Below are 11433 nucleotides of genomic sequence, written 5' to 3' on the forward strand. Positions count from 1 at the left end.
TAGCAGATTACGCAATCAAGCTTAGTAGTGTGTGTAGCGTCCCTCCTAAGACTATAAGAGGAACCCCCCATTGCATATTTTTCAGTGTCGATCTGGTTTTTGAAGCGGCGTAGCTTACGCCCGTCGTCAGCAGAAAATTGTACCAGATTGATCTACAAACAACTTAATACATGTTAGTGGCTGAGGTCCACATATTCGGTTAGAAAGGGAAGGTGACTGAAAATTTCTGAACTTTTGCCGACAAACTGTGAAAGTATAGGCGTCTGTTAAAGTACACAGCAGATTTTATTATATCACCTCATGTCCGTTTGAAAGTGGTAAGAGAGTTGGGGAAGCGAGTCAGAGTAGTTCTGATTTCGCTATCTGTTGAACACCTGTCGTGTGTGGGTGACAGAGAGAGACAACTCTGGGAAGAAAGCCGACAGTCGCAGTTGACTGCAGAACGAGGGAAGTTCGTGGTACAAATTATAACGAGGAAAGTGCGTGATTTGTGTTGTAATTTAATATCGTGTGAAAAAGGCAGCGTTTGTAAGAGTGATATGTTGGAAATGATGATGTTATTTGTACAAATGTACGGCTAAAGGCACGAGGTCATCTGGCGACAATGTAGCCAGAATACTGAGGATGACTCCATTTTGCAGGTCTGTCTATATTTGTATTATGTTGTAGTTAGATTTTATTGTTCTGTCCCAACATATTATTCAAGACGATTGTCGGGTTGATATTTGTAATTATCAGGCGAAAAGTGTTATGATTTTGGTCAGCGTGTGAAAATTTTAGTTTGTAAATTTCACGTCAAGAAACTGTAAAAAAATGCGACGTTTAAATCTGGTGTTAATGTTATATGAGATAGTGTCCAAAGTGAGGAAAATTCGGAAAGCTATATTGATAAAATAGTCGTGGCGAGTGTCTTAATTTCAAATATCAGTTGAATTCGGAAATGTTTGTCGATAATAATAATAATAATAATAATAATAATAATAATAATAATAATAATAATAATAATAATAATGTCTACCGCGGGATAAAGAAATTTTTCAATGTTAAAGGTGTATTTAACCTGTATATTTTACAAGGATCACAGGCACTTAGAAATTTCAGTGAAATTTGACAGAGTTATATTTATTCATGGGAAGTAAAATTTTGGGACATCGTGTATATCAATGATACGGAAAATCGCGGTGTGTTCTTGGATTCTCGAGGTCCGAAAGTCGTAGTAATAGTAAAATAAAGAGGTGTATTTTATAATGGTTGATGTTTTAACTAGAGGATTGAAAAATGAAAAGGGTCTTGGAAATATAAGAAAAATGGATTGAGAGCGAAGAATTTATATATGTGGAGATGAGAGGGATAGGAATATTGAAGATGAAATGACGCCTGGATTTTTAGTGATACCGCTGGGATAAGGCGAGGAGAATGAGTTTGAGACAGGCTATGTTTGCCGAGGAAGTATTTGTGAAACAGACTGTATTGTGACAGGCTGTAGTGTTTTCCGCTACCAATCCGAAATTTGAGACGACTACTGTGTGAGGCATCGTAGATTTCTAGTAAGATCCCAAGTGAAAACGACTCTAGTAAAGGTTAAAAATCTTGGTAGTAAAAGTCAAGTGACCAGTTACGTAAAGCCCGTATGAATATTAAGATAATGTGACCTCAAGGATAAAAGAGCATTTAGAATACCTGGTTGGTGTTGTATTGAATTTCGTTTCACTGGATATGTCATTGATATAAATATTTGGAATTGACGGTAGGCGATTTGAGAGTTTTTAATGCGGTAGTGATGATTATTATTTTGAATACATCCACTAAATGGTAGACGTGTGTTGGGAATTATCATTGCTTCCCTAAAAACTTCATTGCACAGGCTGAGATTGTGTTTGAGTTGGAGAATTGTTCGTCACGTATATTCATTTTCGAGTTCACGTATTGTAACGAGATGGAGACTTACTGCATTTTCCGACTTGCATTCGTTTAATAGTAAGAGACGTGGTTCCATGTGTATTGAAATGTCAGAGTTGGTTTGAAATTGTTAGTTCGCCTGATATGCTAGGGGATACGTAGTACGACCCATTTTGACGCCCGACCATAGAATTGGGATGTCACATGTTATCCTTGGAGTTACTGATGATGAGATGTCCTAGTTCACGCCCAACGATAGAATTTGGAAGGTATCATGTACATAGAGATTAGTGTTAGGATGTACAGATTTTAAGTGAGCCCGACGATAGGTCTGGGATGTCAGCTGTACATACTCAAGTCTCAGATTAGATGTTTCTTTTGTTTTTGCGAAGTGACCTAGGCGAAGGTAACACCTACAGTAAAATATGAAATATGAAGAGGGTTAGATCGGTATAATGAGGCCAAATAGTGCGTAGCTCCAACAGCTGAAGGGTGTTCCTTGAGATAACGGGGCCGCAATCGGTGAATGAGGGTTGCCCAAATATTGGATATCGACCTGATGGAGATTAAATATTTTTACTGTAATTCTCCATGCGTGTTGAGTTTTAATGACTTCGATATGTTATTTTATTTTATTTTACGGACTTAATTGTTTTGTCGTTCTGACGTCGGTTTCGTTTTGATAGTGTGCATATTGACACTCAGTGTATTAGTGTGAGACTTGAGTTGCGAATGCGGTTTCGATTCGTCAGCCAGTAATGCTATTTTATTTTCAATCTTTGTCGTACTTTCATTTTATTCGTAGTTGAATTCGATTAAGTAATCACTTTATAGGTAGTGTGTTGGGACAGACAATAAGTAGATGGATCTGTAATGGTAGTCATTGTTTTTCAAAGGAAAGAATTCCTTAAAGTTGTAGTATTTTTCAATGTGGACTGGTAATTTTATTAAGTGTAACAAAACCATTTCTAACCTGAAAATCGGTTTGATAATAATACTTTTCAAGTGATTTACCACTTTTTTAATTAACTTCAGTGTTTGGCATTTCTTCTAAATGCGTGATGAATAAGTGTTTCCTGCATTTCGCAGTTTTGTTCCTTTAGAACGACGTAACGTAAGATCCTCGCGGATCATGTTGTTGTTGGTTCCTTCCGAACAGCTGTTTGGGTGATGCACATTTAGTATCGGGATTACCTTATCACTTAAGGGTGCCATGAATGACAAATACATGGTGGAATTATATTTCAATTCTGAATGATGCTGTTAACTCGTAGTGAACACCATGCTTTCCCATAATATTTCGCAACCTATCCAAAGCAACTGATAGTCAATTCAGTTCGATTAAGGGTCAATTCGGCAGGTGTTCCGTATCCGTAAAGGGTGTTCGACTGGTGGATAACCTTAATTGAGAGGAAATCAGGCGTTCTACTTGTTGAAAGTCAGATTTTCCACGGATCGTGTGGATTAATTCTCAGTTCTCGTTTGGAGTAATAGGTGCCCGGTTTTCAGGTCTTTCCTTTTCCAGTTTTTCAGTTTCGCTGTCCACTAATGTACTAATTTCTCCGAAGCAACTCTTCGACATTGTGAAAAATAAATCAACGCTATGCAATGTGACTGCGTTTGAAACATTCAATAATAAATAATTTATAATATTTTTTATTTCAAGGATTTATATAAAAATAATAATGTTGTCGTGTCATTTCAATTTTAATAAAAGTTAGTAAGCACATACTGTATTTGATCCTCATTTCAAGTAGTTAGGCTCTCTTCTGAACCCCATCGTTTGGTTAAGATCGTGACCGAATTTATTCCCGCAACGACCCATGATTTAAGAGTTCTATATTGTTCTACTGTAGCAGCCATGGCCGACCAACGATGGAATGGTAAGTTCAAGGGTTCAATATGAGGACATGTCATTGGGTTTGGAAAGTACGATACTTGATCTAGAGAGTGGTGGTGGTGGGGGTTCAGAGAGGCTTGTAGTATTTAGGAGAGGGAAGGGTAAGTCTTGGTTTGTGGACGGGATTTTTCTTGGCTGCCAGTCGCTCACACTAATCGGAATAATTGTCTTTTAGTCACAGACCACTTCAAGTAAGTTAATTTATTCAGAGAAACATTTAGGTCTACACTTAGAAGTGACAGACACATTTTAGATCTTTTAATAACAAAAATAAATTATAACGAGCTAATATTTAAATATTCCGGGAAGTGAAAATCCACAGCCTGTTTCCGATTATTCGAATAGGTCAGGAATGGTATTAATGAAGCCCCCATTTAGCGGCGAGGATAGGAAATGTGCCGACTGCCGAAGCGTGTCGCACTCCTCTGACCGAAAAATGAAATTATATTGGGGAATGTTGCTGGAATGAAAGATGACCCGGAGAAAAACCTGTCCCACCTCCGCTTTGTCCAGCACAATGCTCACATGGAGTGACCGGGATTTGAATTACGGAACCCGGTGCGCTGCAGCCTGAGCCACGAAAGCTCTTGAATATTCCAGCCAATAATAAATAAATAAATAATAATCGCACGGCCCCAGCTACGTGTTTAGGCATCTTAATTTGGTGCCGTCCCGATTCGGCTGCCTGCGTGTCAGAAACGACGTTGCATTTTACTCTACCAGATGACAGAGAAAAACTAATTTCTGTTCAGCGATCTATGGCTGAGTTTTAATTAAATGTCTTGAATAAATACCAAAGATAACAAGCGGAGATTTTTCACTTGCTGACATCGTACGACATGGAGTGTCGAAGGACTTTCTTCACCCTTCAAAATTCTGACTATCCCTGCAGGGTTTGAACCCGCCACCTTGGAATTAGGAGGTCAATATTTTACACTAATCTACAAAGAAAGCCGTTCTTACCAGTGGACGAATTACTCGAAAACGTTATTTGACGACCGCCTCTGTGGTGGAGTGGTTAGCGTGATTAGCTGCCACCCCCGGAGGCCCGGGTTCGATTCCCGGCTCTGCCACGAAATTTGAAAAGTGGTACGAGGGCTGGAACGGGGTCCACTCAGCCTCGGGAGGTCAACTGAGTAGAGGTGGGTTCGATTCCCACCTCAGCCATCCTGGAAGTGGTTTTCCGTGGTTTCCCACTTCTCCTCCAGGCGAATGCTGGGATGGTACCTAACTTAAGGCCACGGCCGCTTCCTTCCCTCTTCCTTGTCTATCCCTTCCAATCTTCCCATCCCCCTACAAGGCCCCTGTTCAGCATAGCAGGTGAGGCCGCCTGGCGAAGTACTGGTCATACTCCCCAGTTGTATCCCCCGACCAAGAGTCTGAAGCTCCAGGACACTGCCCTTGAGGCGGTAGAGGTGGGATCCCCCGCTAAGTCCGAGGGAAAAACCGAACCTGGAGGGTAAACAGATGATGATGATGATGATGATGATGACGTTATTTGACTATTTCTACACCAAACAAATTACTTTTACAAAAAATAAATAACAAGAAATTTGGCCGTGAAAAGTCAGTAACGTTTTCTGGACACAGTGAGCTAGGTTTAGTGTAAGAAAGGTGGTGTGGCAAAGAAGAAGTATCATAAAGAGAAAAGTAATCAAATACATCGTCTCTGGAAAAAGATGCAGGCAAGTTATCTTTGGGTACGCCTGACACAATGTTGAACGGGTAAACAGGTATCCCGGATTTTCAGATTCCATATCCGATGTCACGGGTATTTTCGCTTCGGAAAACCACCGTAGCGAATACCCTGGTACTCAATTACCCGCGTCTCGTCGGTGACACCAAATTAAATTTGAATCCCCCATCACCATTGGTGTGGGGGGGGGGGGGGAGACTGGAAGGGGTGAGGAGTGGTAAGAAGAAAATGCCAAGATTTGTGTTGAATGCACAGCTTTTGGGGTCGCAAGGCTGATTAGTGACAGTCTCAGTGACAGCTGAAATCGTGTACACTACATCTATAGCGATACGGGAAAATAGCCTACATTATAGCCGCTATTGTAAATGGCGTTATAGATAGTGGTGATCTACTAGCCAGAATAAATTTTAACGTAAGCAAATCTAACTTGCGTAATCGGACGTACTATTACAATCCCTTATCCAACATGTTAATTCATAAAAATACGCCATTAGTAAGGATGTGTAGTAGGCCTACGTTTAATGACTTATTCAGAAACCATGACATAGATCTCTCAATGTCCCTAACAAACTTCAAAAAATGTCTAGTGATTTTCTTCAGTGAATATACTTAAACAATCTTAATAAACAGCGTGCCTTTGCTGGCAGGACCTAGTGTTTACAGTGCACTATGTCTTCTGGTATGGGCTAGAGCAATTTTGTTACTTTCATTGATCTGTCTCAGCTTTATCCTTAGCTTTGACAAAATGAAAGTGACTGAGGTATGAGTAATGCTAGTAATGCCATTCCTTCTGCAGCCAGTCCCTGCTATGAATGGTGTGAAAATATTGCTCATAGGGCCAGTTGGTGCATGCATTTCAGTGGGCTTGGCAGACTGATGTGCAATAGCAACTTCTGGCTCGGTGAGGAAAGCAACGGGAAACTACCTCACTCCTCATTTCCCTAGTACGCCTCTTCAGTGATGCCTAGGCCATCTATGACAGCTGATGGCGGAACTGTTGAGGATCCAACCAGCCTTCGGGCTGAGGACTAAACATACATACAATAAACAGCATCTCATAAAAAGGAAATAGAATTCATTACACTCTCCCTTTGTCAATAATACAAATGGAATTCAATTGTCAATTTCGAGATATTATTTTTACACTGTTAATCATGCATCTGACCTGTTCGCATATGTATGTATGTGTTCCTGCACGTAAAGTTTTATTTCTTCGTACTTATGTAATCAGGAGCCAATATTTGCAGCAATATTTAATCCTGATCTGTATATAACCTATTGTTGTTTTTCTCATTTATTCTTCTTAATTTGCTTGTTATAATTTTTCAAACCCTGTTGTTAATTTTTCGCAGTCTTTTTCTGATTTTCAATATATATTATTGTTCTATATTTTGTAATGTATGTTGTAACTGGAGCGCAACTCTGTTACAGACATGTGGCATAAATAAATAAATAAATAAATAAATAAATAAATAAATAAATAAATAATGTAGTTCACCTTTTTGTTGGAAAGTTCAAATACTTCCCAGTCAATTCGAGAGAACTCAAGGACAAAACTTTACTCGAAAGTTAAATAATCCGAAACGTGAAATCAAACACATATAAATAACTTTAAATCTAAATAAGAGATCGTAAAATATCAACCAGCACCGCAATAAGGAATTCTATAAATTTCCACTTCACACATAATTAACAGGTAATACAAATCTTAATGGTAAACATTCAAACACTACCCGGGCAACGGCGAGTACTTCAGCTAGTCAATTAATAAGTCTTTCGTGTGGTATAATATGGATCCTTTGTTGGGATTTACTCTTCAGAACAGGCAGTACCATGACAATGGCCACTTCTTGCCTAAAATCTGGGGCCATTGGCCATTGGCCCCTCTTAACGACAGCCGAGATGGTAAAATAAGATAAAGTATCTGGAGGGAATATGCCTTATTGTAGCCTGAATGAAGAGTCTTGCTATGTCAAGATTACCTCTAATTGACATTGTAGACAAAGAAGAAGCCAAGCAGTCAGTCTTCATTCAACGGCTGCACTGCCATTCTCCCCGACGACTTCCTTTGGATGCCGAACCGCAAGACAAAACAAAATGCCAGGAGGAGGGGGAAGCCGTTGTATACTTTCGTCTTCGTCTAGTCAGTCGAGGACGCACCTGGACGAAGTGTTTAACGGTAAGCCTACTTCATTTAAGTGCCTCAGACGGATACATTTAAAACAAAGCAGAAATTACAAATGAACCAGATGAGAAACAATGATCGTAACATTTTGAAATACCCCACTCGTGTAAACCAGATGTTCCCTCTAATATTATTTTAATGCCTCTCTTCATAATTAAAGCTTATTATAGTCAAATGAATCGAGGTTTATACTTTGTAACTACGAGCATGTCTCAACCGAGTGCACCCATCTCTATAAATCTGTGCCGCGGTGATAAATTTCACTATGTCACAAATAAGGAATTTCACAGGAGAGAACAAAAAAATGCTTTTTGAATGTTTAAAAAATTTCTTAGCAGAAAAAGTAGGAGTCCCCATACTACGAAGAACGTTGTGTAGAACGTTGAAGGTCTAAAGGGCCCGTAAAGGTTTCAGAGTCTTGAATAGCTCTAGCAAACTAAAAATAAAAATAAAAACTTCCGGCCTAAATGCAGTTCCGGAAAAAAAAAGCCTAAAATCGCTGGTTTCTTTGCTCGTTTGTATTCAAATCCTAGCAAAATTAACTTAGTTACATAAATCTGTCTGTAATGTGTTCCTTGGTTCATTACCCACAGGCGTGTTCTGCAAAGTAACGTAATGATGAAAATTATAAATAAAACAGGTGTTGAAACACAATTTATGAAGTGTTAATTAACTGAAATATATCTCAAGTATAAAAGTAGGGAATGTCATTAGAAATGTTGTTAATGCGGAGAATTATTATCCTTATGCTGTATTGTGGACAGAGAAAATTGCCTTGTACACAATAATGGAAACAAATAAAAAACGTTCCTCGTACTGAAAAACATCGAGAAGGTGGACCAAAGGCGTAGCCAAGGAAGGGTTAGAATCCCACCAATGGAATTTTTACACAAGAAAATGAGCAGAAACTGAGGATAAACAAATGAAAGTCGACTCGAAGGGTTGGCTCTTTTGAATAGTCACAGACAAAATTCTAAAACTAAGAAATTTCTCGAAACTATTTTCAAAGAAGCCTCGAAAGTTGGATTTTAAATTGTAATAATCTGAACATACCATTCGACGCAAAACTATTTACTTTGATCATATTGTTCTTGTTCCGTATTTTAATGTACGATCTTTTTTTTGCTAGGAGCTTTACGTCGCACCGACACAGATAGGTCGTATGGCGACGATGGGACAGGAAAGGCCTAGGAGTTGGAAGGAATCGGCCGTGGCCTTAATTAAGGTACAGCCCCAGCATTTGCCTGGTGTGAAAATGGGAAACCACGGAAAACCATTTTCAGGGCTGCCGATAGTGGGATTCGAACCTACTATCTCCCGGATGCAAGCTCACAGCCGATGTACGATTTTATAGTCTAATGTACCACTACTACAATCTGAATATCAGCATAAGTTACTTGTATCAGTAATAATTTAATGGCGTATGGCCTCTTCTTTTTCTATTAGAGGGCCTATTAAGCGACCTGCATGTCTGTGAAGATGAGGGCCCTACCTAGGATGATTTATAATATTGAATACGCCACACACACCCAGTCCCCAAGCCATTGGTATTAACTAATTAGGGTTAAAGTTCCAGACCCGGCCGGGAATCGAACCCGGGACCCTCTGAACTGAAGGCCAGTACGCTGACCATTCAACCAACGAGTCGGATCCTTGTATCAGTGTTCTTATGACACTCATGCATGCGCGCACCACACACGCACAAGCACCTTTATTTATGTTCTATCAACATTTTGCAACCATATTCGCCCCCCCCCCCCCCCAATCGGTCGATCCTGGCTAGGTTACTGAAGTAGACATGAAAGGAAAATAAAATCAAAGAACACGGCATTAGTCACAGTCGCAGACCTACAGAACGGGGTAATGTTTATATAGTGTAACTGTAAAGCCAATGTTAATAAATAATGATTTAAAATATGTATTATTAATTAAATATTAAATATAAAACAACGCAAGCGTATCTGGAACAGAAAGGCATAGGAGACGAGTCAGTCATCTCCGTACAGGCCATGAAGACCCTTGGATGGGTGGAAGGCACAGGCTTCCACTATCCGTGACGTCGGCACTTGATGGGGTAGAGTGGTTAGCTCTACGTCCGGCCGCCTTTGCACCCAGGAACTACCCTGGTACTCATTTCTGGTGTAGGCTGAGTGAACCTCAGGGCCATGTACACCTGCGGAAGTGGAAATCTCGTTTCTAAAATCTTTCGACTTCCTGACGGGGAATCGAACCCATGTCCTTCCGGGTAAGCAGAGCACGCCTTCGGCGTCTCGGCCAGGCAGTCCCTAAAGGGAATTGAGCCAATGACACGTGGTGTTCCCAAGCGGTCACCCATCCAAGTACTGATCACGTCCAATGTTGCTTAACTGTGGTGATCGGCCGCGAACCGGTGTATTCAGCATGGTATGGCCGTTGGCATAGGAGACGACGTGCAATGTAATCGTACGTTATGCAGACGACCAAGTGGAATTACAAGTTTCAATAATCAAGCAATCATCCTCAGGTTGTGTAACTTCTGAAATAATTTTATGTCTTTGAATTAAATTCTCCATCGGTAGTTTTAAATAATTTTATTTTTAACCACTATTTAATGTATGTTTTTTTCATTATTTTAAAAGTGAGCAACATTCCAATTAGTTTAAAATTCATAAGGTGCTGACTGACTAAAAATCTCCAAGTCAATAAAGTACTTTCACTCAAACTAGACAATGAGAGTTATGGCTTCTGAACAAACCATAGTAAATGCCACACAGTTTTAATCAAGTTTCAGAAGTGAAACATTGTCTACAATGTAGTGCTATTTTATGACTATTCGTCGTATTTTTAGACTCTTAATCTTCAAAGTTAAGGAACTGAAATAGACACTAAAATACAGTTTTATGTACCTTCAACGCAATTTCAAGCAGCTAAAAGTAGGATTTCGCACACCCAAAATATATCTCCATCTACTCTAATTACAACATGGAGCCACAAATATGAAAGTGGGACTCGCCGTTTCTTCATCACAATTTTTGGTAAATGAATAGCCGGGCTGAGTGGCTGGCCTTCTGACCCCAACTTGGCGGGTTCGATCCTGGCTCAGTCCGGTGGTATTTAAAGGTGCTCAAATACGACAGCCTCGTGTCAGTAGATTTACTGGCACGTAAAAGAACTCCTGCGGGACTAAATTCCGGCACCTCGGCGTCTCCGAAGACCGTAAAAGTAGTTAGCGGGACCTAAAGCAAATAACATTATTGTAAATGAATAAAAAGCAATAATTATTAACTGTAATGAGGTAATTAATTTTTATTAAGCATTACGACATACAGTGACAAGAAACGGTTCAAAAATATCGTCATCAGAAACTGTCTTTCTTATTAACTAGCTGATGTACCCGTGCTATCCAACAAAATTCTACATTGTACACAGAATTCAAGGTAAATTAGTGTACACGTTCTGAGTAGGATTTTATTAAATTGTATGGCTCTTAGCGTTGCAGCTGCCTGGGAGACTGATTACCTGGGATTGAGTAGGGGTATTTCAGTCGCCTTGACAAAGAATACTGCTATGTATTCGAAACGTCGGCATGCTGTACGTAATGTACAGAAAACAACAACACGGTTCAACCCGGACAATAAACTAAATAATTCTACACACCGTAGACGCTTCACCTCTAAGGTAATAATGCTTTGTTTGCCAATTGTACTTTTACATTTAAATCCCATTCCCCCCCCCCCCTCATAATATTCTGCCAAATGTAACAACATTTTTATG

The 11433-nt window shown here is 39.7% G+C and overlaps 1 pseudogene; it reads right to left on the bottom strand.

Moving 5' to 3' along the window:
* Nucleotides 1-9978: 9978 nt before the first annotated feature.
* On the bottom strand, nt 9979-10097 carry LOC136859399 (5S ribosomal RNA; annotated as a pseudogene).
* Between the last annotated feature and the right edge of the window lie 1336 nt (nt 10098-11433).

This window comes from Anabrus simplex, chromosome 1, assembly GCF_040414725.1.
Source record: "Anabrus simplex isolate iqAnaSimp1 chromosome 1, ASM4041472v1, whole genome shotgun sequence".
In the NCBI taxonomy this organism is placed as follows: Eukaryota; Metazoa; Arthropoda; class Insecta; order Orthoptera; family Tettigoniidae; genus Anabrus; species Anabrus simplex.